The sequence below is a fragment of the Caretta caretta genome, chromosome 15 (assembly GCF_965140235.1).
Source record: "Caretta caretta isolate rCarCar2 chromosome 15, rCarCar1.hap1, whole genome shotgun sequence".
NCBI lineage: Eukaryota > Metazoa > Chordata > Testudines > Cheloniidae > Caretta > Caretta caretta.
The window spans coordinates 31,511,519-31,539,394 of NC_134220.1; the positions used below are offsets into that span (position 1 = coordinate 31,511,519).

At 47.5% G+C, this 27,876-nt stretch overlaps 1 protein-coding gene across 3 annotated transcripts in view; it reads right to left on the reverse strand.

Annotated features, from left to right (window-relative positions):
• The window catches only part of TPST2 (tyrosylprotein sulfotransferase 2), a 45,085-nt gene that overhangs the window by 11,387 nt on the left and 5,822 nt on the right, over positions 1-27,876 (reverse strand). For all 3 annotated transcript variants that reach the window (XM_048822035.2, XM_048822029.2, XM_048822031.2), the window contains exon 2: positions 4,255-4,322. The gene's annotated coding sequence lies outside the window, so the exon portion shown is untranslated. The remainder of the gene's footprint in view (positions 1-4,254; positions 4,323-27,876) is intronic.

Consider the following 27,876-nt stretch of genomic DNA (forward strand, 5'->3'; position numbering starts at 1 on the left):
GCACACTAGGGGTTCTCCCTGGAAACCGTGGGGAGCTGAGAACACACGGGCCTGTGAGTCCACAACAACTTGGGAGGAGCGGAGTGATGGCCTGTCACCGTCTCCTTAAGAAGGACATTGTAACCCTGTGCAGAAAGAGAGGGTTGAGCGTTGGAAAGTTCACCAAAGCAGAGTTAATCGTGCAGCTGGAGGAGGATGACCGCTCTAAGGAACAGATTCCTGACCCCAACTGGGGCTATAGCAGGATCTGGGAGCAGCTGAAGCGGGAGCCAGGCATCCCCAAGACTCCTGTCCCCGACCAGACGAGGGTCTTCACGATCGGGTTCCCCATCGGGGGATCGAGACGGACGGGATTGGAGCTGAGTCTGAGAGAGCAAGAGGACCCTGGGAGACAGCGAGAGCCCGAGAAAGAGCTGCAGAAGCAGCAGCAGCATGAACTGGCGGTGGGGGAGCGGAGAGGCCTAGGGGACCTCCCCGGGGTGAGTGGGGATAGATCCCGGGGGGCCAGTTCCGCAGGGAACCTCGAGACTAAATTGCTGCCCCTGGTTAAGGAGGGGTGGCATGTGGATGCCCACCTCACTGCCTTTGAGCAGGCTGGCGATTTGAACCAAGGGGACCCTGCGGAAAAGCCCCGGTGTCTAGTTCCCTTGCTGGGTCCCAAGGCCATAGACTCCGTCAGCCAGATGGTTGGGGATGTGGACAGGCTCCCACTCCTGACCCCAACCTATATGTCTGTGTGGAGTTTCCTGGGGCCAGCCCCCCCCGGACCTCCAGTGGGAGCAGAAGGTGATGGTCAATGGGGAGACATTCTTGGGGTGGCCAAAGGGCATGGGCTGCATAAACCTTCCCACATGCGGCCTGCGAGTGCTATCGACCACCCCTGACCTAAGGGAGGGCGTGAAACTGGAAGGGCCTGGTGTAACTCCTACCAAGGAATGGGAGAGATGCTGGGGCATCCATGGGAACGTTGGTGGCTTCGAACTTCCCCAGGTCACCGGCTAAAGTGACCCCGCTCAGTTCGATCTCGAAGGGGGGAGAGATGTGACGAAGTGGGACTGTTCTTAATGTTTCCTCTGAATAGTGTGGGGGTGCCTCAGTTTCCCCTAGGCAGTTCTTAAGTATCTAGGGGGTGGGGTAAGGGTGTATGATCATTGCAGAGCCCTAGAGGGCAGGTGTGTGCAGGGGTCTGGACACAGAGAATGGCCGACACCCTGTTTCCTGGCAACTGATGGCCTGGGCCCTTCCCCCCCTGCAAGGTGAGAGCTGAAGGGTTGGAGAACAAAGGAATCAGGTGACCACCTGGCCAGGGAAAGGAACAAAGCCCAGAGGAGGAGGAAAAGGAAGGGGGTTTTCAGTTTGGGGCTGGCTGGGACATGGAGTGAAGTGCAGACGTGGTTGTCTGGCTCACTGCCCCCCAAAATGGACCCAGCTGAGGGGTCCCGTTCTCTGCACCTGCAAGCTCTGTTTTAGACCATGTTCCTGTCGTCTAATAAACCTTCTGTTTTACTGGCTGGCTGAGAGTCACGTCTGACTGCGAAGTTGGGGTGCAGGACCCTCTGGCTTCCCCAGGAGCCCCGCCTGAGCGGACTCGCTGTGGGAAGCGCACGGAGGGGCAGAGGATGCTGAATGCTCCCCTTTCTGTGAGCAGCCTGTCTTCAGGACACGCAGCTCACAGGGGGTTCCAAAGAGGATGGCTCTAGACTGTTCTCAATGGTAGCAGATGACAGAACGAGGAGTAATGGTCTCAAGTTGCAGTGGGGGAGGTTTAGATTGGATATTAGGAAAAACTTTTTCACTAAGAGGGTGGTGAAACACTGGAATGCGTTACCTAGGGAGGTGGTAGAATCTCCTTCCTTAGAGGTTTTTAAGGTCAGGCTTGACAAAGCCCTGGCTGGGATGATTTAACTGGGAATTGGTCCTGCTTCGAGCAGGGGGTTGGACTAGATGACCTTCTGGGGTCCCTTCCAACCCTGATATTCTATGATTCTATGATTTGGACAGAAGTTGAACGTGGGAGAGAGGAAGGGAATCGCTGTGCATTTTATTTCACTGCCAATCCAAAACATTGCCTAAGAAAAATATTTTCTCCTCAAAAATTTCTTAATGAAAGCAAGCACGTAACAGTGGCCCATGTAACCACACAGAGCAGTCCATTTTCACACTCTGCAGGGCACTGGCTGTGTCCGGCACGCTGCTCCTCTTTACTGTGCATGGTACTGTACAAAGAGCAGCAGTTCTGGGCCCAGAGACTTTACAATCGAGTTACATGTCTCTGAAGTGATGAATTGGTCATTTGACTTTTTAATATATTTCATCTCCAAAAGCAATTTAAAATGCCCACGAGCCTCTGGTCTCCACCGCCTTTATAGCTGGAATGGTCAGAAATTCAGACTAACTGGACTGTAATGGGATGTAGTTCAAAAGTCTAAGCAGAGGTAAAATAAATGATTTTAAAGGGAGGACGGTAGTTTGTATTAAATGGGGCAGGCAAATACGGTTTATGGTTAACATTTCCTACCAGGATTCCCTTGTAGCCCCGCTAGCTCGTCAAGGTCACTTAGAGGTGAGGACATGGCTCATTTGGGCACCTGAAATGGGTAGAGTGCCGTGAATCTGACACCACAAACACGGGATTCCAGGAAAACTGACCAGCCAGAACATGCCACGTGCCAGAATCCTGAAGTGAAACCTGCTGCACAGCCCGGAGTATGTTCTTGGCCCTCCACTGTGCAGACAGCATGGCGAGCCAGGCTAGGGGTGCGGGACAAAGTTGCTTTCAGGGACTGTGATCTCAAATGTTATTCAGCTCTCCTCCTGCCCATCCATGTGCTTGTTCAACTACTGCCAAGGCAGATGGCAAATATGCAGCATTTACAGAGACTGTTTGGCCTCTAATCTTGCCTGCTAGCCATTTAAAAAGAAAAAAGAGCTCTTAAAATACTGGATCTATCTGCTTCAGGGTGACAGACATACAGACAGCCTGCTGTCTGAGCACATGACTAGGGAACAAGAACCCATAGGTTCTAAGCCCTGATCTGATGCTGTCTCCATCTGTGTCTGGAACATGTCACTTCTCTCTCCCCCTCCTTCCCCAACGGTAACAAGGGGTACACTTGCTGTGGGGCAGCCAAAGGGGTGTTGCCAAGACCAGTCTGCTACCCCAAGTAATACCTATTATTAGATGGGTTTCAGAGTAACAGCCGTGTTAGTCTGTATCCGCAAAAAGAAAAGGAGGACTTGTGGCACCTTAGAGACTAACCAATTTATCTGAGCATAAGCTTTCGTGAGCTACAGCTCACTTCATCGGATGCATCGGAAGTAAGCTGTAGCTCACGAAAGCTCATGCTCAAATAAATTGGTTAGTCTCTAAGGTGCCACAAGTCCTCCTTTTCTTTTTATTATTAGATGGGGTCACTAAAACATCCCTAAACTCAGAGTTCCTAAACAAACACAAGTGAGCCTGCTCACTAATGCGAGGTCAAAGGTGCAACTAAGCTCGAGCTGCTTTCTGCAGTCTTCTGCGGCAGCATTCACCAACAGGTTCTAGGGCTTGGTGTGAACGTCCATCATCGGGAAGAGCAATTCCCTCCACTGCAGACATTGCTGGATGAAATTCTATGGCCCGTGTCATGCAGATGGTGAGATTACATGATTACAGCACAAACCCCGTTGGCCCTAACATCCGTGAAAAAGTCCTCAGTTACTGTCTTCTCCCCGGCTTCTTCCCTCCCACACAGGATCCAGGGACTTAAAATCCTACTAGCCTATGGACATAAGTTCATCAACAGAAACCAAAGAGCTAAAGGCTTCACCAGAGCTCAGCTGCTCAGTAAAACCCCAGCATGCTTACGGCTGGTGCTCTGACCCACGGGACACATTGACGAAGATGGAGTGCCATCCAGAGAGCCAGAAACTCCATCTTCAACCAGACTGAGAATTTAGTCATGGCTTTAAAGGAAGCAAAATGCAGCATGCAGAGGAACAGCTGAGCTGTGGCCAATGTAGCAATAAGGATCAATACAAACCCAAATTCACAAAAAATCCCTGCAATTAAAAATCTCCCCTATTTTGCATTCTGATTAGGCATTAATAACAGCAAGATCAGCAATCGCTTCTAGGAGTTTTTGAGAGTGGTAAAATATTAATAAAACAGAAGTGGCTGTGCAGACACAGACATGAAATATTCATTAACTCACTCCCAATATGTCACGCAGGGCCCCACTGCTCTGACAGATCCTCTTTTGATACACTTACCTTTCCCTGGTAAATTCATATTGCCGTGGGCCGATCTCTGCTCAGAAATACAGATGGCCGATGAATACCTAATGAGAAAAAAACCCACAATGCTGATTTGTTTACAGATAACTGATATTCATCGGAATGGTTAGAAATAAAATGCTCATTCTCAGGGTGCAGTTTTCCATATTGCAGTTTTAACAGCATCTATCAACACACAGATCAGTAATCTTTTAACGTCTACCTGAAAGCCAAAATACATGCAGCCGCGAGATACAACTGTTATGTTCATCATTCACTGTCTCCACCAAACCTAGCAACTGGCTGGCAGAAACCAGCCTGAATATCTTAACACTGGCAGTGTCACTTGGCTGTCTCAGCTACAGACGAGGCTTAAAAATAAGACTATGCACCTGGCATCACAACCCTGAGCCCATGAAGCGACATTGGCATCATATTCCTCTCATCCCAGGGAAAGGAAACCTTGCAAAGTCCATCGGGTGACAAAACTCAGGGAGAGTCTTGGAGCACAGGCAGAGGGAGAAGCAAAAAGCAATGAAAATCTCTCTCAAATGAGGGAGGAGGCTGGCTTCCCAAGACCTGAGACGGAGAGAGCAAGAGCCAGGCAGAAGCAGGCAGGATGTGTGAGGCCAGAGAGGATGGCAGACTGACTATATTAGAGTCCCAACTGGTAAACAGAACCATGCCACCTGCTCCAGAGGACACTGCACAGCACCTGCTCTCCCGTTTCATTACAAACTCTGAAATCAGGCAAGAGCCAAAGTGCTGCGGAGGCTCACAAGCCTTTCTGGCAAACCTGCGCTCAGTGTTCGGCTTTGACTGAGGTCATCTGCAATTCTGAGCAAGCTCTGCTTTGAAAATTAGGCTCCTTTGAGCATAACACTCAAAGCGAAGTCAAGGGAATGTGAAACCCAGAGCAAAATAAAACATCAGCAAAGGCCCCTGCAAAGCAAGCTGCAAGATTCCCCTGGCGACGACAAACTCTTCCACATTTTGCTCAAGGTTGATTCCTTCACCCTGTTGTCTGTGAAACTGATTTTAGCACAGGAAACTCCCTGGGGCCCAGTAGCGTTTACAATCTACCTGCAGCATGCAGACCCACAAGAAGTGATCTTAACATTGGAACAAAACAGGCACCCATGCGGGGCACACACGCACCCCTCCCCTGGATTTCCAAGGAGCCCTGTCTTCTGCATCTGCAACTGTTAGCTTCCTCTTTGCATACCATACAACAACATGCTGTTTCCAGGAGATGGCTCTGAACCAGGGATAAAAACATTACCAGCGTAACTGCTGCAAGAAGTTTGGTGCCTCTGCAGGGCACCAGCAAGGCAGGCTCCAGTCGCCTTTCGGGTGAAGGGCCTGGAGGGTCTGTGGAGAAGGGGCAGAGACAGAAGGGAGCAAACTTGGCTGCACACAGCAACCAGGCCTATTAGGCTGGAAGGGGATTTCCACCTGGCTCCAGGATTAGCGCCGACGGGATTCTCTCCACAGTATTTCTGGAGCACCCTCTGCTGCAGAGCTAAGCACAGACGCCAGGAGAGCTCTCCACGTACACGACAGGCCTCGGTTTCTGCTGCTGGTGGCGATGATGCACTCATCCATAGGCTGGTGAGCACACTTAGTAACACTACACACCGACCCATCACATAGACAGCTCCCTGCAGGTCCTCGTGGTCGGAGTGCAGCACCTCACCTTCCCAACTGGACATTGACACAGGTTCCCCCGAGACCTGGGGCTTGACTGTCAGAGGTGCTGAGCACCCACAGCTCCATTAACTTCAACTGGAGTTCTGGGCACTCAGCACCACTGAAAGGCAGGCACTTGTTTGCCTCAGTTTCCCCTGTGCACCAGGGATTTCATTCCTTGCTTCACAGAACGGACTGACGGTATCTGTAGCACTGGGCCAGTACAGAAGTGCTGGATTACTGCTAACGATTTGTAGGATGTGTGAGTGGAACAAGGCAGTCAGCTCTGCCTCTGCTCTAGGGCTAATTAAAAGCCTGGCGGGGGAACTCCACCCAGATCTCTCTGCAAGAGCCTGACAGTTTTGCTGTGTGAGGGGGACAACGAGCCATGAAGAGTGGAGCCGCTCTCCACATATGACAATCTACTTTTTACCCAGCCCTCCAGAAGAGACAAGCTGGTGCACTGATCCACTGAGAACAAAATTAAAATAAAAGGAGTAAGCTCTACTGTAGGTCCTGTCTATTAAAAAACAGCTTGCCAGAACGCGAGACACGGCTCGCCCCAGCTATTAAAGATTACACGATTTTTATTTACATCAACGTGACTAGATGGAGTTTTAGATTATTCATGCTCCAGAGGAGATGCTTATTCTTCTGGCTACATGGATTTGCAAGTACTTAGTGCTGGAAATTGGATTTGTTATACTGCCTCGTTAACTTCAGGTACCACCGTCCCTAATTACTTCTCCTTCGGATACACAGCAGCCACAGAGAGCAGTTATTCCAGCAACTGAGTGCTAGGATTCCAAATTCCAAGTAATGTGCCCCATCGTCGTAGTCACACATTCCAAGGCCAGATGGGACCATTGGGATCCCGACCTCCTGCATAACACAGGGCAGACAACTTCAGCAAATAACTCCTAGGTCTGGGGGAAGCTGATTGTCATAGTTACTAACCAACAGCAGAGGCTTTGGAGTACATTATTAATATTATATATAACTAACTAGTTTGGTGAACTCTGAGTGGCCTGTGACTAAATGCACACAATAGCTCATAAGCGACAGTGACGGGACGTAGTGCATGAAACACGCCCCCACCCTGCCCGCGAGGCGCTGTTACACAACACAAATGGAATCAGTAATATAGAACGGAGGGACACACACAAACAATTAGCTCACGGCAAGCTAGGGCATGAATCTTCACCACCAGAGCCTGCCACAGACCAGAGGTCCACATCAGTGGCTCTCCACCTTTCCAGACTGCTGTACCCATTCAGGAGTCTGATTTGTCATGCATACCCCCAAGTTTCACCTCACTTAAAAACTACTTGCTTATAAAAATCAGACATAAAAAATACAAAAGTATCAGAGTACACTATTGCTGAAAAATTGCTTATGTTCTCATTTTTACCATATAATTATGAAATAAATCGATTGGAATATAAATATTGTACTTACATTTCAGTGTATAGTATATACAGCAGCATAAACAAGTTACGGTCTGTATACAATTTTAGTTAGTACTGACTACGCTAGTGCTTTTTATGTGGCCTGTTGTAAAATCAGACAAATATCGAGATGAGTTGATGTCCCCCCGGAAGACCCCTGCATACCACTAGGGGTACATGTACCCCTGGTTGAGAATCACTGGTCCACATGGACCCTGCTGACATGCCTTAACAGTTCATTAACGCACTTTGATCTGTTTTGAAGAGGACTAGATCAAAGTGTAACACATTGTTAATGTGCATCAGCAGGGTCCACAGACAGTTAGTGCACAGCAGACTAGTGGGGGCTTGCCATGAACGAATTGTTTGTGTAGTAGACAAGCCCCACTCATCTGCAGCCAAGGTGGATCACACATCTACTGTTCTTGGAAACCTTGTTATTATAAAAAGAAAAGGAGGACTTGTGGCACCTTAGAGACTGTAGCTCACGAAAGCTCATGCTCAAATAAATTGGTTAGTCGCTAAGGTGCCACAAGTCCTGCTTTTCTTTTTGCGAATACAGACTAACACGGCTGTTACTCTGAAACTTGTTATTATAGATTCTGTGCAAATAAAGAGAAAATCCCTCCAGAGAGGATATTCCAGCTAGAGAAATCGCACAGAAGGGGCTAATGTTTGGGTTTCCATAAACTGACCTAAGACCTACTCTGGTTAAAACTGTTTGAATGTAGGGTGCATTCTGGCTGACAAAGAAACAGAATAAGAGGGCCTGAGGCCGAGCAGGGCTGAGATGCGGAGAGAATTATCTGCATTTCCAGTCCCAAGGCACATGACAAGGATTCAGGCCTGTCACTGAGAAGGGTCAGCGTCCAGACTCCAGTGGCTCAGGGTGCATTGGCCCAGATTCAAAGCGGGAGCCCAGCACTAGAATAGCAGCAGGGGCTCCAGGACCGGGCGGTGGCTGTTCAGCAAAGTGATGTGCAGAGGCCTGCCCCACACCTGCCCAGGCTAAACCCCTTCGTTCCTTTGCATGAGCCACAAAAATTAGCAGCAGAGATCTGGGACTGGGAGTGGAACCTACAGCTTTCATGGGCTGTAATTAACTCTCACCGCCACTGTTAGTGGCATGGCAGATCTGGGGAGGGAGCTGCAGCCTGTCTCTGAAAGGCCCACGGAGCTGCAAGGAGCAGCTTTCTGCAGGGGACGGTGAACAGGTGCACTGCAGACATTCTTCCGGGAACTCCAAGAGCCACCACTCAGCAAAGGCCTTCAGGTTTAGAGAGTTGCACGATGAAGAGAGAGAACCGGAAAAAAATAAAGGGGACAAACATCCATTTACAAAGTCGAAAACTGTTCGAATCCATGAGGCTGAATCTACAAACATCATAACCGTGATTCAACAGCAACACAGCTCCTCTGGGACCACTAGAGGTGGAGGGTGTAGTGAAGACAGGACCTCCAGTAGGAATAGCTATCACCACCTCAAAACTCACATGCCCTGCCACCCACCGTTGCTATGACCAGTCAGAATTACAGTTCTCAAAGTCACCAGCGTGTGCAGTGCAGAGAGAACTTTCAGGGAATGTCGCTGTCAAACAAATCCCTACTGAGCGCGTGCAAATTGTGGTTACTCAGAAGCTCAGAACTTGGCCGACCTTTGGGCAAATTTGGATAGAGATGGCACCAGGGTGACTCTCCCTGCCAAATGTCAAGTCCCTCCTCTGTAGCATGGAAGTGCTAGATCTTCTCAAAATAAAATTTAAAACAAAATCTTACAGCCAGTCTTATTTTTAATATGGACAGGACAACGTATTTTTCTCTAACCTTGTTCTCTGGAAAGGCTGAACTATTTTAACCGAAACATCCCAAATAATTCAGACTGTGAAAACACCCAGAATGGAAAATTTCAGTCTGAACGGTTATAGTTTGACAAAGTTACAAGCAACTGAAAACAGGGTCTTAGAATGGAAAGCATCAGATAACCTTAATTATACACACTGCTGCCTGCACTGCCTATAAGAACATAAGAACTACCATCCTGGGTCAGACCAATGGTCCAACTAATCCAGTGTCCTGCCTCTGACAGGGGTCCGTACCAGAGCTTCAGGCATAGCATACAGGACGGGGCAATTGGAGTTAGCCACCCGGCTTCTGCTCCCAATTTCTGGCAGTCAGAGGCTCAGGGTCACAGTGACCTTGTTGTTGCATCCCTGACCATCTTGGCTAACTGCCATTGATGGACCTATCCTTCATGAACTCATCTAGTTCTTTCTGAGCCCAGTTATACTTAGGCCATTACAACATCCAATGGCAATGAGTTCCACAGGTTAACGGTGTGTTGTTTGAAAAATTACTTCCCCTTGTTTGTATTCAACCTGGTGCCTATTAATTTTATCTGGTTTTGTATGGTTGGAAAAGATAATGTATCATTTTAGTGTTTGTAAACCACTTTGAAAATGACAAGCACTAGGTAAGTTATTAGAAAGAGAAGGTGGGGGAGGCGAGATCTTTTAATGGACCAACTTCTGTTGGTGAGAGGGACAAGCCTGCGAGTTCACAGTTTCTCAGACCTGAAGAACAGCTTGAAAGCTGCTCTAGGAACCGACATGGCTACAACACCACTGTGTGCACAGAGAAGTTATTGTTAAACATAATTTAATTGCTTCTGAAGGGCAGTACTACCCCTAAAACATCGTTTAGCCCTGTTCAAGGGTGTCTCAGATGCTGGGAAATTCATTAAGGGCTATCTGCATGCAGCACAGAGGAAACTAGTCTGTGCCCCATGGAGCTCTCAATCTATTGTTTCAACCCCAGGGAACCCACACAATAGGCAAGTGAAAGGTCTAATCTTGAACTGCTGCAGATAGGTTTGTTCCCGCAGCCCCCTTTGCGTTTTGGTGGATTAACCATATAAAGCTTGTTTCAAGAGACCTGAATGAAGAAAGAGAAGTTGTTTCTGTAACAAGGAAAAGGTTTTCAGAGCAGAAGAGAGGAAAGGTGAGCAAGAAAAGGGACAAAAGGATGTTAGGAGGGAGGGGCATAGGCAGCCGAGTGAAGTGCAGGTGGAGTGGGGGGACACAGGAGGCAGGCAGTAGAAAAGCATGTTTTGTTTTCAAATCTCTGTGCTGATTTCAACGGGCCATCTGAGTCCTGGCCACACCACTCAACAGGAGATTTGAAAAGCAGAAAAACTTCACCAAGGGCGCCTGCATATGCTGCATGCAAAATGCAGCGAGCCCAGCAGAGGAGTGCCGAACTAGCAACGCCCTGTCCTGCCCTCACCACTCTGGGCACAGGAGCGCCTGGCTGTGCTGATAATACCCTGAACCCTATCTGGTCTATTCTTGGTTGAGAAAATGGTGCTACAGCCCGATGCCTGCAACTGACTGGGCCCCCCCGCCATGACAGCAGTGAAATTGTACGCAGAAGCACACCCTTGTCTAGTCAATGGCAGGACTGGGACCTTGGTTTTGAGATTGGAGAATCCCTTCTCCACACACATGGAGAGAGGTTAGCTCTGAATTCTCCACTGCCCAACAGCGAATGACCAGGAGCATGTTTGCGGCCCACCCCCAACAAATGCTTCAACTAGCTACGTTTTCGCTTTCTTACAGACTGCCGGAGAGATGTACAAAGCTTTTCATTCTGATTTAACTGAGCCCAGGGACTGCAAGAACGCCACTCACTGACACAAGGCTGCTTTCATACACACAGAATCAAGTTACAAAGAGGAAAGCCCACAAAGTTCAAATATTCCAGAAAGAAAATTACTTTCAGGCCATCTCCTTGAACAAAAAGTGTATCGTACTACACGTAACACTTGAGTCTCCTCACGGAGTTAGATGCCCAGATTGGACAGAATTTTCATGGGATTTGGCCGCCTATCTGTATTATTCACCTTCAAAAGTCCCCATTAAGTTGACAAAGCATTTTTATTTTCCCAGATTGTCTTCTTTGCACCTTCAACAGTATTTTGTGGCAAGTCAGTCTCATTGGTTTGTGCATAGAAAGTTCCTCTCCATGTACATCTTTCACACCACAGACTGGAGAGAAAAATCGGATTGTAAAGCCATTAAAATCATCAGGAGGCTCAAGGGCCTGTTTAGCCCCTGAAACAGCCTAACTTTAAAATTAACCAGATTTCAGCTGACAGTATACAGCTCTGATTTCTTCTATCTTTTTTCCTTTAAAGCATTGCTCAAAGATGTCCTAGCCAAATTCCAACTCAAGTAAATACACTCCAGTTACCTAAAACGCCTCCTTTAACTTCCATTACGAGGTATTCCTCTTCAATTCTTGTCCTAAACTGCATAACACCACTATACAGCAGTCAAGCCAATGCAGAGTTACAGCCCAGAGATGGCTGCAATTCAGGGATGGTTGGAGCCACACATTCCTATCCTTCAAATGCTCTGCACAAAGGCCGCTGGCTCCCTGTTCATAGCCAGTTGCAGGACTGGGTCCACAATCCGTGAAGCGCTCTGGAACACTTTGGGACAGAAGATGCTAAACAATGCAATAACCTCAGGATATTTCTCGTGTTCTATTTCCCTTTGGTCATATTTATACTTGAGCAGCTTTTCAATATCAACTTCACACCTGAAACAGCCTTGCATCTTGCTGCACGTGGAAGGCATTGGTTCATAACTGCAGCGGCTCAAGGTATTTTAGATTTTAGGATTGTTTCTCTGTGGAACTCAAACCTCAAGCACAACCTCTGACACTGGGACATATGGAGGGGCTTACCTCCATTTTTAAATACTTTGCAAGAACAGGTTTGATGGCTTTGATCTACAGATTACAGAAGAGCGAGCACAGGCTTCAAATACTTGAGTCTGTTGCTAAGAAATATTGAGAGGTAAAACCCAGAGCCATGAAGAATGTTCACAGATGAGTACTCTTAGAGCATTATCCAAGCTCCCAAGAGAGTCTGGTCAGGGATGCACAAACAAAGCCAGGCTGCTGTAACAGGCTTTAAATCAAATCAACAAAGATTTGATAGACATTTTACAGCACAAATGTACTGTTTGTTTATTGCCTCAGGGCTGCTGTGATTAGAAAACATTTTATTATCCTTCTCAATGCTAAAACGTTTTTGAAATAATAAAAAACCCACCAATTTGCAGCATTTTCCACTTTATTTTCTCCTGTTCCAAGTGAAGAGAGTGACACTAGTTTATCATGTATCACGCGTGTTCAGAGTATGGCTCCAGCATGCTGATTTCCACTTGCCCTCCAGAACGCTGACTGTAAGCATGCGCTTCTTTCAAACCAGGTTATTCATTTTAAAGTACCTAAAGTTAAAAAAGCCCATGGGAGACCCGCTGTTGGAGCAGCAGAGCCAAACCGCTGGAATCAGCTGTCATCCCCTGCTCTGCTGAAATAAAACCAAACACTGCATTTGTGTACGATGTCCTTTAACTCTCCCCCACCCGTTTCTTCTTTTACAGGTGCTTCGTCAGCGTGGCACAGCTTCCAGTTCTCGCTGCCCCGGCATCTCTCAGGCAATGTCGCTTGAACAGAAGCACTGACTAGCACAGCTAGATGTGGCCCCTAACCAGCGGTTTGATTTAATTTGTTTCTTGCATGAACACGGGTCACAGCCACTGGGGTCTCTTCCTTTTTTAACAGGTTTCAGAGGAGCAGCCGTGTTAGTCTGTATTTGCAAAAAGAAAAGGAGGACTTGTGGCACCATAGAGACTAAGCAATTTATTCGAGCATAAGCTTCCGTGAGCTACAGCTCACTTCATCGGATGCATCACGAAAGGTTATGCTCAAATAAATTGGTTAGTCTCTAAGGTGCCACAAGTCCTCCTTTTCTTTTTCCTTTTTTAAACGTTCCCAGAAGAGCCAGCTCTGCCTCACGTTGGGCACTGGGTGCCTTCTACATAGTGAGAAGCAGGACATACAGCTAAGTTTTGGTTTTATTTTATTTTAAGCTTTCTACGTACATCTCAGGCTGGTCCCAGCTGGTCCTAGATGGCTAGGACATCTGGCTGTTCACACCTGACACCACAAACGCTCAGCTACCAGGGGAGGCATGCTACGGAAATGGTTATGAATACTCCCAGCCTCAGAGTAGAACGTTGCCTTCCCCATTGAGGCCAAGATGCATCGGTCCCTCAAAAGTTTCCTTTCCCAGCTTCTGGTGGATGGGGAGCACACGCGGACTCTTAAAAACGTCCATCCAACTGCTTCTGAGATTCCAGCATTTAGTCTATGGACAGGATCCAAGGAACAAACCTCCTGGAGCAGGAAATTCGGGGAGACTGTCTCAACTTCATGCATACCAACATGCGTGACCTCCCAGCAGCTACAGAAATCGTGTGCCCAAGACAAAGGGAAATTTCTCTACCCATCCTGCGCCCCGCCAGCTCCCCTGGAATACTTCCAGGGCCTTGCACTCAAAGTGAGTGAGTCAGCAGAAATTTGGGTTAGGTTCATTTTTTCTTTTTGAGGCATTCCCCATCCTTTGTAGCACTGAGTAAGATTTCAACATGCCAACCTCAAGTTTGTCATATTCCCTTTGAACACAAATTCACTTACTGACCCATAATCCCCTAGAAAGGTCTAGCAACCAAATTGTGAAATGGACAGCTGTCAGGGAAGGGGGAGAGGGGAGGGGGAGAGAGGTGACAATCTTGTGCCCAGAACTTTAGAAATATCATCTCTTTTGCAAAGAAAGGTTTCAGGAGGCACGGACACCTTATGAGAGGAGTCCAAAGTCAAAAGAGAAAGAAAATAGAAAAGGAACTCTTCCCTATAGAAGGAACCTATTGGAAAAAAAACCCAGCAGCTGACATGGACAGAATCAGAATAACCTGCAAGGAAACTCTCTTTAGAAAACCACTGGCACGTGGTCAAAACAACAGCCCAGTCCCCCTGGAGTTAAAGGCTTTGTGGGTTAGTTATCCGGAGCGAGGGACCACTCCCCTCCCTGTCCATTCCCAACACACACAGCTCCAATGGTAATGAAAACTTAGGCTTGGTGAACTCTTAAAAGTGAGGTCAACATAGAAAAACGCCTCTGACCGATGTAGCTCGCGGACCTAGTTCCCAGTGCAGACACAGCTGTGCCTACGTAGCTAATTTTCTTCGGGGAGGTGGTATTCCTACCCAGGAGGAAAATCCCTCCCATTAGCACAGGCTGCATCTACAGGGTTATGCTGGCATAGGTACGCCCCCACATTCCCCATGGTGTAGACACAGGCTTAGGCTATGTCTACATAACGGAGCCTGTACCAGCATGCTCAGGTTGACATAGCACCCTTGTACATGCCAGCAGAAGCAGTTTTTCTGTCTGGTCAGGATACCAGCTCCCCAGTGGATGGTAGCTACGCTGACAGAAGGACTCTCTTGTCAATATAGCTGAGCCTACACTGGGGCTTTGGAAGGCACAATGGTGTTTTTCTCACACCCCTGACCAATGTCACCAGGACAATATAAGTGTTAAGTGCAGACCAGGCTGCATACAATGTTTCAAGTGCTCCTGTGATTCCCAGGGAGTCTGCATGGGCTCTGAGGAAGCCCTGGCCGGGATGATTTAGTTGGTGTTGGTCCTGCTTTGAGCAGGGGGTTGGACTAGATGAGGTCCCTTCCAACCCTGATCTTCTATGAATGAGCCTCCTGGAGCAGGAATTAAAAGCTGCAAGAAAAGTCACTGATCTGTGCAGCAGCGAGTGGGGACACAAGCATGAATCATGCCTCTCCAGACGTGTTCCCGGTATCCTGCCTGCCGGATGTAGCTTCCAGCTCAGTTAACTGCCAAGCAAAATTCCACCAAATTGCCAAGCAAAATTCTCTGAGGATAAAATCTTATCTGCCAAATGCAACAATATCCAATTCTGCACTTGCTATAAAAGCTCCAACTGTGGCATGTGGATTGCTACTGTACGCTCGCTGTTCTGTAAAGCGCTATCCTTGGCTAACAAGGATTACAGATCAGAAACGGGGCCTCTTACAAACAGAAATGCCTGAGTTACAGGAGCGAAGTATCTATTAGCTGAGGACTACCGACTCTGCTGCATTTTGGGGACAGTCAAGCCCAGTCCCCCAAGTGGGTTGGGGGACTATCTCCAAAAATCAGAATTTTGCACACACACACACAAAAAAAAGACATTCTGATTTTAGAGAGAAATTCAGGACTTCCAGTCAACCCTGGTTTCAAATAACCAGGACTTACCAGTGATCCCTTTTCTTCTATTTTAAATCATTTAGGGGTTTTTTTTTTTTCAAATAACGATTACAAAATAGAACATTAATACATGAGACTAAACCTGATGTCACACCACCTCCTGGAACACACCCATCGATCGAAGGGCTGGGGGAACATACCCATTTTATCCTACAGCAGCTGCATGCCGCACAGTCAAATACCACGTTCTCTCTTCACCCTCCCATATTCAGCTCCCCACTGTCTTGGTTTCTTGCCATGTCATAGCACGGCATGCTGTCACAGCACCCCTCCGGGTTAAAGAGCAGAACCTGCAGCCACTAACACAAACAGGCACAAACCTACCCTTACTCTGCCCCTCAGCCAAGGACAATGCTGTGTGTGCCCATCCTTCGGATCTCATGTGAGTCTTGTACCTTCCTGTGTGATACCTGGTGTGACAGGACAAGATGGGGCCGGGACTGGACAACAGGGGATGGATCACTCAATAAATTGCCCTGTTCTGTTCATCCCCTCTGAAGCATCAGGCCCCGGCTACTGTCGGAAGACAGGGTACTGGGTTGAATGGGCCACTGATCTGACCCAGTGTGGCCATTCTTCTGTAACATGGTAATTCCTACGTTGTCCTCAGCCCTGTTGTCCCCATTTTTCTCATCAGGTTTTAAACTATATCTGCCCAGGCAACCTGAGCTCAAGGGAACTTTGGGGAAATGCAGGCGTTGCTGGTGTGTGCATGTTACAGCTGTAGGAGTCTAACGACTCCATATGAAGAAACAAAGGCCTGTTTACACTGGCGCTACAGAGGCATAGCCATGGAGCTTAGCTATGCCACTGTAACCCCACAGCACAGAGACTGTGATGCTGGCAGACCAGGTGCCGGCTCAGGCTAAGGCCCCTAGGCCTCTCTGAACACTGACCAATTCATAGCTGGAAACCAGTCTGGCTCACCTGTGTGTTAGCACTGCTAAACACAGATATTAGATGTTAAGTTGATAGGAATGTGTTTAGACTTTATAAAATGCTTGTAGGATGCGGCATGTATTGATCTCATTTATAACCTCTGCAAGGGTATCAAGCTGTATTGAGTGTTTGCATTGTAAATCTCAGTATTTGTGTAACTCACCAAACATGATAAGAAGCATTAATTAAGATAAAGTGATCAAGAGGGCCCACTGACAGGCAGATGAGGCATTGTGTAGCATCAAAGGAGAGAGGCCCTGTTGATTGCACTCCTAACTCCCTCCAGGAAGGGGAGACCTACGATGAACTCATCCAATCAGTTTTGGACTCATGTGGAGAGGATAAAAATTCCTGACAAGAAGAGACTGTCTCTCTTTCATGCTGCCTGGCCTCTGAGGGGCAAAGATTCCTAAACATAAGCAAAGAGACCGCCAGGCTGCTTGTCATGGGTTAGCCCTGAAAAGACAGCTGACAAATTAGTGCATTTCTGCCACCTTTCAGAAGTCATTTGTACACAGATGTTACCTGCTTTAACCTGTAAGTAACGCTAATTCCTTTTTCCTAGTTAATAAACTTTTTGCTGGTTTATTACAGGATTGGCTACCAGTGTTGTCTTTGGTGTGACAGCTGAGGTACACATTGATCTGGGTAAGTGACTGGTCTCTTGGGACTCAGAACAACCTGAATATTTTGCAATTTTTGGTGTAAGTGACCATTTATCGATAAGTCCAGCTTGCCTAGGTGGCAAGAGAGATGCAGTGCCCAAGGAGACTGTCTGTGACTCCATGGTGAGACTGTTACAGTAATCCAGGAATTCACATTTGTAGTTTGGTGAAATTTAATTGTAGAAAATACCCCCAGTTTGGGGTGTTTTCCCTGAAGTAGGCACTGCCCCGGCCATGAACCACTCCAGACAGCGTGACACAGACTACAGCGATGGAAGGGGGTTGGCTTTGCTATAGGAACTCCACTTCACGGTGCACTCTTCCGTAGGTCGGCATAATTACAGTGCTTGGGGGTGTGGACTTTTCACCTCTTGAGCACCAGAGCTATCTCCATCTTAATTTTAAGTTTCAGAGTAACAGCCGTGTTAGTCTGTATTCGCAAAAAGAAAAGGAGTACTTGTGGCACCTTAGAGACTAACCAATTTATTTCAGCATAAGCTTTCATGAGCTACAGCTCATGAAGTGAGCTGTAGCTCACGAAAGCTTATGCTGAAATAAATTGGTTAGTCTCTAAGGTGCCACAAGTACTCCTTAATTTTAAGTGTAGACTAGGTCTAAGGTTTGGGAAACTGTTTCCTTCTATTTTGATCTGAGCCATTTCCTTCCTCCTCTTCTGCAGTTTCTTTAAAGTGCTAATGAGCCTCTGCTCTGTGAGGGTGAAGCTGCTCAAACTCCCCTCCAGGTTGAGTTTTCAGGCTACACAGGGTTTAACAGATGTTTCCACATACCATTGCTTTTCCATTCCCTGCCTTTACCTCCCCTTGGATTACTCTATCTGCTCCAATTAATCTCCCCAGAAAGACAGATTTTGCACTTCATCCAGTTCTCCTGCAGAGCTCACTCTGTCTTCAGCCTGGTCTACATCTAAAAATTAGACTGCATTGCTCACGACCATGAAAAATTTCATGCCCTAAGCACTGTAGTTAGGTTACCTAATGCCCAGTATAGACAAGGCTAGATCGACGGAAGGATTCTTCCACTGACCTAGCCAAAGGTGGATTAACTACACTGACCTCCCCCCCCCCAAAAAAAACCTTCCGTCGCTACAGGAAGTGTCTACACACAGCTGCAACCCCACAGATGTGCTGCTGTCGCATACAAAAGCCTTTCTTCTGCAACCATTATCCGCTTTCCTAGCGGTTGGATACCAGCCTGATCAAAAGTGGCACAAGAACAAATTATTTCTGGGATGGGAATTACCTAATCACTCTTGTTACAGTGTGTACGGTAACACCCATTGTTTCATGTTCTCTGTGTGTATATCATCTCCCCACTGTATTTTCCACTGCATGCATCCGATGAAGCTCACGAAAGCTTATGCTCAAATAAATGTGTTAGTCTCTAAGGTGCCACAAGTCCTCCTTTTCTTTTTACGGATACAGACTAACACGGCTGCTACTCTGAAATTTCTCAACTCTTAAGTCCTGCTGCACCTTTAACTATGTTGAGACTTTACCCACGCTGCCAAAACAATGCATTCAAGTGCAGTCAGCTGGATGAGAAATACAAACCAATACGGAAGCTTCAGATTAACAGTTCTAAGAGTTATGCTTCTAGGATTAGCAAGTGCTGAATACATAGCTATCAAGAAAGGTGAAAAGGGACAGCGTGCTAGGAATAGGTTCACCGCATGGCACTCAGCTAGAGCATTCACTCCTTACAGTACTGTTTCTGCCCTGGAAAATGAGTCGGAGGCAGGAGTCATTTAAGAAAAGAACTAAGAGCCCAATTTCATTCTATTTTAATGCTGTATAATTACTGGAGATTTCACAGCTCTATGATTGAGAACTGTTAATAATGAAGGAGAATATAGACTACACCACAGAGAAATACAAGACACAAAAAGTAAACTTCAAGGTCTCAGATCGTATCTTCATGGTGCTCAATGGTCTGGGCCCAGGATACATAAACAAGCCGGCAACTCTAGGATAAGGACCATAGTCGACAACTCTTGTTCCTCTGGCCCCATGGTAAAGCTTCTTGGGGCAGGACACAGAGCTTTCTCAGGGTATGTCTACACTACGGAATAAGGTCGAATTTATAGAAGTCAGTTTTTTAGAAATCGGTTTTATATATTCGAGTGTGTGTGTCCCCACAGAAAATGCTCTAAGTGCATTAAGTGCATTAACTCGGCGGAGCGCTTCCACAGTACCGAAGCTAGAGTCAACTTCCGGAGCGTTGCACTGTGGGTAGCTATCCCACAGTTCCCGCAGTCTCCGCTGCCCATTGGAATTCTGGGTTGAGATCCCAATGCCTGATGGGGCTAAAACATTGTCGCGGGTGGTTCTGGGTACATATCGTCAGGCCCCCATTCCCTCCCTCCCTCCGTGAAAGCAAGGGCAGACAATCATTTTGCGCCTTTTTTCCTGAGTTACCTGTGCAGACGCCATACCACGGCAAGCATGGAGCCCACTCAGGTAACCGTCACCCTATGTCTCCTGGGTGCTGGCAGACACGGTACGGCTTTGCTGCACAGTAGCAGCAACCCATTGCCTTCTGGCAGCAGACGGTGCAATACGACTGGTAGTCGTCCTCGTCGTGTCCGAGGTGCTCCTGGCCACGTCGGCTGGGAGCGCCTGGGCAGACATGGGCGCAGGGACTAAATTTGGAGTGACTTGACCAGGTCATTCTCTTTAGTCCTGCAGTCAGTCCTATTGAACCGTCTTATGGTGAGCGGGCAGGCGATACGGACTGCTAGCAGTCGTACTGTACCATCTTCTGCCAGGCAGGCAAGAGATGAGGATTGCTAGCAGTCGTACTGTACCATCTTCTGCCGAGCAGCCATGAGATGTGGATGGCATGCAGTCCTTCTGCACCGTCTGCTGCCAGCCAAAGATGTAAAAGATAGATGGAGTGGGTCAGAACAAGAAATAGACCAGATTTGTTTTGTACTCATTTGCCTCCTCCCCTGTCTAGGGGACTCATTCCTCTAGATCACACTGCAGTCACTCACAGAGAAGGTGCAGCGAGGTAAATCTAGCCATGTATCAATCAGAGGCCAGGCTAACCTCCTTGTTCCAATAAGAACGATAACTTAGGTGCACCATTTCTTATTGGAACCCTCCGTGAAGTCCTGCCTGAAATACTCCTTGATGTAAAGCCACCCCATTTGTTGATTTTAGCTCCCTGAAGCCAACCCTGTAAGCCGTGTCGTCAGTCGCCCCTCCCTCCGTCAGAGCAACGGCAGACAATCATTCCGCGCCTTTTTTCTGTGCGGACGCCATACCAAGGCAAGCATGGAGGCCGCTCAGCTCACTTTGGCAATTAGGAGCACATTAACCACCACACGCATTATCCAGCAGTATATGCAGCACCAGAACCTGGCAAAGCAATACCGGGCGAGGAGGCGACGTCAGCGCGGTCACGTGAGTGATCAGGACATGGACACAGATTTCTCTGAAAGCATGGGCCCTGCCAATGCATGCATCATGGTGCTAATGGGGCAGGTTCATGCTGTGGGGCCGTGCCAAGACTGGAATGAACTCCTCGAGAAATTAAGGACCATCACAAAACTAACATCTCCTCTCCTAGTGCAAGATGCATCGCTTCAACCAGCCTTCGCTAACACACACAGTAGCATGGCCATTAAAAATAAGCCCCCCAAATCCTACCAAAACGGAATACTCCATTGCACACACAATCCTCTCCATCAGACCCAGCAAACCACACGTAACAGATGTTCACCACAACACAATGTCTGACTGGAAGGTGCTCAGATACTACACTGATGAAGGCATGACAAGAACCAACAGACCAGAACAAGAGCATCTCCAAGACGGACAAGTACCTCTGCCAGGAAACCTTTTGACCAGTTCAAATTACATTCCCTAATGAGAACACACCAAGAGAGGCCATGCTGAAATTGACAGAGTGTGTATGAAACTGGGGCAGACTCTAGGGCACCAAAGAAATGTGGAATCAATCAATGGTAAAGTTATCTCGGTCGGACCATTTTGAGCACAGTCTGACAATATTCAGGGTTCTGGATTTGAGCTCTCTGTTTAGGGCACTGACGAACAGCTATACACAGTAATACCAATTAAAACTTTTTCCTACTTGATCATTTCCTCCCCCTCAAACAAATACATCAGCTTTTCTAGCTTCTTGATTCGCGGAATGGAAACTGTCCAACAAATAATGAAGAAAGATGCTGACCGCAATAAAGTCTCAGACTCTTCTGTTTCTGCAGTTCCCATATTAAGCACTTAATCACAAGTCCAGTACATGGGAAATAGTTTATACATGGTAACTACGGGGTGAGGGGAAAAAGAGTGACGGTAATTGGTCCTGCTTTGAGCAGAGGTTGGACTAGATGACCTCCTGAGGACCCTGCCAACCCTGATATTCTATGATTCTATGGTATACAAATACTCAAGAGTAAAGTACGGTAAACCAATCTCCCCCACTAAAATTCTCCTTTCCCGCCCCCTTCCCTAAAACACTCAGCAGACAGAAATGAAGTAGCAGTGACCCAAGGACTAGCACTAGACACATGCTGGACAGTCCACGAGTGCACTACACAGTCTGGAAACGTCCGTCAGGTTGAACAGCAAGAGTTGTGCATCTGGATAGCCTAACACAACAGGTCAAAAATCCTCTGTGGGACAAACAGAACATAGGACGACGACTCAACTAGTTTTCTTACACTGAGCCTGAGCCAATAACGTATGTGACACTACAAATAAAAATGACTGGAAGTACAGAAACCACCTGTCACACACACCTCTGGCTGCTGGGACAAGCCTCATTTGAGTCATCTTTACACGCAGCATTAAGGGTCTTCACATTTACTAGCTTTTTTTGGTATAAATTCTACCTTGCTCCCCAAAACCTTATAGAATCATAGACTTTAAGGTCAGAAGGGACCACTATGATCGTCCAGTCTGACCTCCTGCACAACGCAGGCAACAGAATCTCACCCACCCACTCCTGTAACAAACCCCTAACCTATGTCTGAGCTACTGAAGTCCCCAAATCATGGTTTAATGTGGTTTAACCGCAACACATTCCCCACACAGATGGAAGGCTAAAGTTTGTCTTCTGCACCTGTGTGTGGCAAAGGGGCTGCTAGATAAAACCACTTATTTCTGCCAAAAGCTTTTTCAAATCCACATTCCAAGTGCTAAGAACCAGCTCTCCCTTATCTGTACGCGCAGGAGCTGGCAGTTGCAAATTAAGGGCTGTTTTTGTAACAGAAAATCCAGAGACAAATTTAAATGAAAAACAACAAAATCTTTTATTTCCCAAGGCAGCAAACTGCAACCGCTCAAAGACCCCTTTGTCAGCTACTGGTACAGCCTGGGACTGCAGATCTGCTAATGCACCTAACCCTATTAGCATCTCCAGTGTCGGGGCGCTCTGTTACCGAGGGTGCCGGATACTGAACCAGAGGGAAAAACAAGGCAATGACAGTTATGGTCATTTAAAAAATCCTGACATTTGTCGTCAGTATTGGGGTGTAAACCCCTCAAATCCATGGACAGCAGAGCCTTTTACAAAGGTCAGTATCATTATCTCCATTTTAAGGCTGCGCAGAGACATCACACAGCAAATCCTGGCAAACTGCAGTTTGGGAATTCTGCCTCCTTAAGACTTCCTCCTCCTTGTGCAAACATTTATTCTTCAGCGTCTGCCCCAAATTGCTGCAGTGCTCCTGGGTGCTATTAATCAGCACCTTAGAGGTGGCTGCATTGATGTGCAGAAGGAGTGGAAAGAACCAGCCTCTGCAGGACAGTTTGCAAAGCTGGCTGAGCCCTTACTCTAGCGCTCAATTAAGCTTTGGTTACCTAGTAAAAGCTAATTGCCATCACGTTTTAGTGCTTTTGGAATGTCATGAACATCCGCGAGAATGTGCTGAAGCGTCATTGTGGGGAGAGCCATCTGGCTCTTTTGCTGTGTCATTTACCACCGGAATCCAACAGGCAGGCATGGAACACCACCAGAAATTCACAGACATGTGTCCACACACCTCTATGCACACAGCAGACCTTCCTCTGGTCACCTGGCCTGATGTTCACTAGCAGAAGCTGTGGACGCTTAGCACCTCCGGGGGGGAAAAAATATCAGAGACATTATGTGTCCAGTTAGACTTCAAGGCCCTTGTGGAAAGGATCTTGTCCCTCCTCTAAGCATTATGCAGCACCAAGCACACTGGAAATGCACAGTGAACAATAAGCACTCAAATAATCATTTATCAAAATACTATTCAGCCAGAAGCTCTGCATTTGGATTTGTGACCAGAACAGATGAGCAAAGATGTACTTACTTCTAGGCTTTACATTATTGTTGCATTCTGTTCAATTTTACTGAACTCTGAACGGAGTGACATTTAACACAACACCCATTTCCCTTTATTGAATGGGGTTTGTCTTCACAAACGCACTTTTAATGAGCGGTCAGTTACTCAGGCAAAACAGTGGTGGTTAGACACACCGACTGTTGGTTTTCTCAAAAGGCTATGAAATAAATATACTGAATTTTCATTAACAGTCCTGATCTCTGCTTTAGCCATCAATGATCTCAGATCAAAACATCCCTGAATTCATTGAAAGGAACCCAAACCATGAATAATGGCAGGATGTTTAAACGTCCTACCTACGGGCTCAGCTTCAGGAAATTTGCAGAAGCAGCGTCAGGATAGAGTTGAAATATCCGGAAGAAAAAAGCGAAATGCCAGAACTGGGTGCTGCAACACTGTGTACGGACGACAGTCCCACTTGTACACATGACCTTCTAATCCAGTCAGGGGGCTCTAAACACCCAGGCACGAACTCCTCTGAGGCAAGGCAATGTCAGCTTTCTGCTCCTCCAAGGGAAGAGAAAGAAAAAAAATTCACACCAAGGGTTTCACAACTTGCAGTTTAGGTCAGTGGTTCTCATTGGGGAGCTGCGAGCAGGTTTCAGAGGATATAAGCCAGAGAGCAGGGCCGGCACTGGACTCGCTGGGGCCCAAGGCAGAAAGCTGAAGCCCGAGCCTCACCACGCGGGGCTGAAGCGCCAGCCTGAGCAACAAATCTTCCTGGGGCCCCCTGTGGCGTGGGGCTCCGGGCAGCGGCCCGGCTCGCTAACCCCCTAACACCGGAAGTTACTGGACATGCGGAAAAAGAGTTGCTGGGGCACAGGCGGGCCGAGGAATTTTTATGGCGTGTTGGGGGCCCCAGGAAGAAAAAGTCTGAGAACCCAGGGTTAGGTTTCACCCAGGAGCCACCACCCTGCTGTGCAGAATGGCCTCCTCTCCAGGCAGAGAGACGGTGAGGAGTTAAGTTATGGATTCCACAGGGGCCCATCTTCATACTCCTACCCCTGCCATTTTTGCATTTATCAGAAAAACCAATAAGGCAGGACACGTCCTAATCCAGTCCAACCCTTTCATCCCATGCTCCTGGCACAGCTACATTCTCGCCAGCACGATCCATCTCCAGAGCCACGGCAGAACAGGAGCCCTTGAGAAATCCCAGCTCCTTCTGTCGCTGTGATTACAGTGCTGTTGTTATTGGTCTGTAACTCTCCTGGACCCAAATCTGAACCAAATTGCTGGCAATTATCTCCCCACTGAGAAATGTCTCAGTGCTACAACAACTTGTGGGTTCTCAGGTTTTGCTTTGAACTCACTTGGCCATGAACACAACTGGACACCAGCTGCTTGTTTTTAGCACCCCAGGGCTAGGCACAAATGCTTAATGCAGCAAAATCTTCTTTTGTTATCAGTCATTCATGTTGTAAGAGCCTGGGACAAGGAGCAAGCTGATCAAAGGATACACACAGAGAAGGGATACACTTCTGCATAATCCAGGGCTAGGGAGATGTAGCCTCACCTCTGCGCTATTATTCCACTTTATCATACAACAAAACTCTAGTTTCTGTAAACCACTCCACATTATGCAAGCACAGGTTAGGGTTGGCACAGAAGTCCTAGAATTGGCAATCAAGATGAACTATGCTTCTTTTGGCTTCGAGGAGGCGAGTTTCCAAACTGGTAGACCATTAAACAAAGGCAGGTGTTTAAAAGAAGTGCAGAGTGCAATTTTGCAAGCTTTCCTGGTGCCAAAACATGCAGAGCAGTGAATAGCCGGCTCCTTGGAAAGGCCCTGCATTGTAGGTAATTACCTATATTTCAAGGCTTATAAAACCTAAAAGTAAAAAATAAATAGGGACCGTGCACAAATAGACATTCTATTAAGCCCTGAATGTGGACAACAAGCTTCCTAAAGGAATAATGGGCCCATTTGAAGATTCATCTGTGCAGTGCCAAATAAAACGGCCTGCTGAGTGCTTATTTTCTTTCTCTAAAAAAAAAAGTTCTGGATATTTATTGGATTTCCTCATGTTTCACGTAACCCTGCATCTACTTCGTAGAGACTCAGCATGTCCATAACAAGCCCTGGCTGGGATGATTTAGTCGGGGATCAGTCCTGCTTTGAGCAGGGGGTTGGACTAGATGACCTCCTGAGGTCCCTTCCAACCCTGATATTCTCTGATTCTATGATCCTAAGCTATTCTAGCCTCACCTGTTCCTTAAAACACAACCAGTGCTTTAAACCGACAGTCAGGTGCAGCACGGGCAGCAGCAAGGCAAGCTGCACAACACCTTCCTCACAGAAGTATCTCAAGCCCTGTGCTGCAGGGGCTGTTGCCAGGAGTTCAATCCGGGCATCTCCCCCGAAAATGCCAGCAGAGGTGGTGACAAGGACAGCCGCTAGCATGACGCAAACACCTACGCACTCAGTAAGGCAGCTGCTGAGTATGCAGTCTCATACCAAATTTACTCCGCAAATGGTTTATAGCATAAAACGATAATGGCAGAGGAAGCGACTCAGATGCAAGCAAGAGATATGTTCCGGGACCTGAAAGGAAACAGTGCGGCAGGAACACACAGGAAGACAGCCCCTGTCAGATAGCAATCAGTGTCTCTTGATGAACCTGGAGGTGGCGAAACTCCACATCCTGTCCCCCACCCATCCCTGCCCCCTTCATTACAACTGCTGTCACTAAAGCTGCCTCATGCGTTAAGTCTCGGCATGCTGGTGCGGGTTTTGTTTTCACACCAGAACAGCTATCTCGGGGTTCCTCAAGATGTTACAATCCCACTTTGCTACAGGGAGGGAGGGAGAGAGAGGCAAAAAACATACTGAAGCTGAGAGGCACAAAACAAACATAGGCAACGCTTAAAAGGAGACGCGACCTCAAGCAAAGAGGAGCTCAGGTGCCCTGAGGTTCAAACTTCATCTTAGGAGCGCTCCGTGAAATCCAGCCCTAGCACCGCGTCTATAGAACAAGGGCACGTGTTCTGTTTTGACCCTTCCACAACTTCCCATGTGGACGCTGCTGAACTTTAGTCTCCGGCCTGGCCCGCCTGGACCTGGCTCCTGCCAACGGGATTTTTAAGAATTAAAATGCAATCACGAGTTTCTGGATACGGAAAGACCCGCAGTCCGAGTCTTGGTGAGGGTGGTGCCAAAGGAGCTCTGTGGACTCAGTCACAGCTGCAGAATCAGACAGTTACGCTGCCTTTCAGTGCCCTCAAACCAAGCCAGCGAGCGGGCTCTTAAAGAGAATCCACTCCCTTAGACACTGGGCCTGAGGGGATGGGTCCCAAGTAAACTGGGTCCCCGAGGAATTCAAAGAGAAGAGGAGCAGAACTCAGCTCTCCTCAACTCCACTTCCCTGGGGAAATGCAGCCTTTGCACCTGGAGGGCTGGAGAACACAGAAGGGAACAAAGGAGCGGTCACAAGCTTGGGAGTTACCCCAGGCACTTCCAGAGAGTCCGGGCCGTAAATTGTTGAGCCAAGAGCACGTGTCCAGCTCTGTACAAAAAACTGAAAAACTCTGTCCCCACAGCACAAGTCCTTCTTCAGCAACGCAGGGCCCGACACAGGGCCACCACCTTGTAAAGGGTGGATAAGGCAGGAATAGCCTCCTCCATTCATTAGAGAGAAGCAGGTTACCTTCCAAATGGGAGGAGGGCAAGAGCAACCACTGCTTTACAAAGCTGATCATTTCTCTCTGCTCTTGGATTAATCCTTGCTCCTTGGTAGAGACTTGAGCCCTTTAGAAGTGAAGTGAACAAAGACGGAGAAATGCACCAATGGGGCAACAAGCAGGAACTAAGTTCCCCCTGACTACTTGCCTCACACATGCTCCAAAGGCCATCTGGGCTTTGCCAGTGCAGCAAAAGAGATTATTGAAGAAACTGTCAGCCCAGGAATGGATAATAGCTCTTCCCACCCTTTACCATCAGTGTGGCAAAAATAACACAGTTACCAATCATGTAGGAGGGTTACTTGTTCTCCATACATTGGCCCTGAACAGACTTTAAAAAAAAAAAAAACAACAACATTTTGCAGACAATACAATGAAAGCTGCAGCCCTTTTCTAATTCCCCCAGATCATCCCCTAGCAGTACCAGTCCACAGGACTACGGCACTAGTGCTAAAATCACCCAAAAAGATTCAGGGGCCAAAGAGCAGTTACCAGCCGTTCCCTCCGATAGTGCATTTTATCAGATTCTTCCTCGCAATGGCATATAAAAACCCCTTAGTGCCGGGGTAATGGCAGCAGCTTACCGAGCATCAGAAGTGACAGAGAGTAAAAATTCTAAACCATAATATTTAAATATTTTCTCTT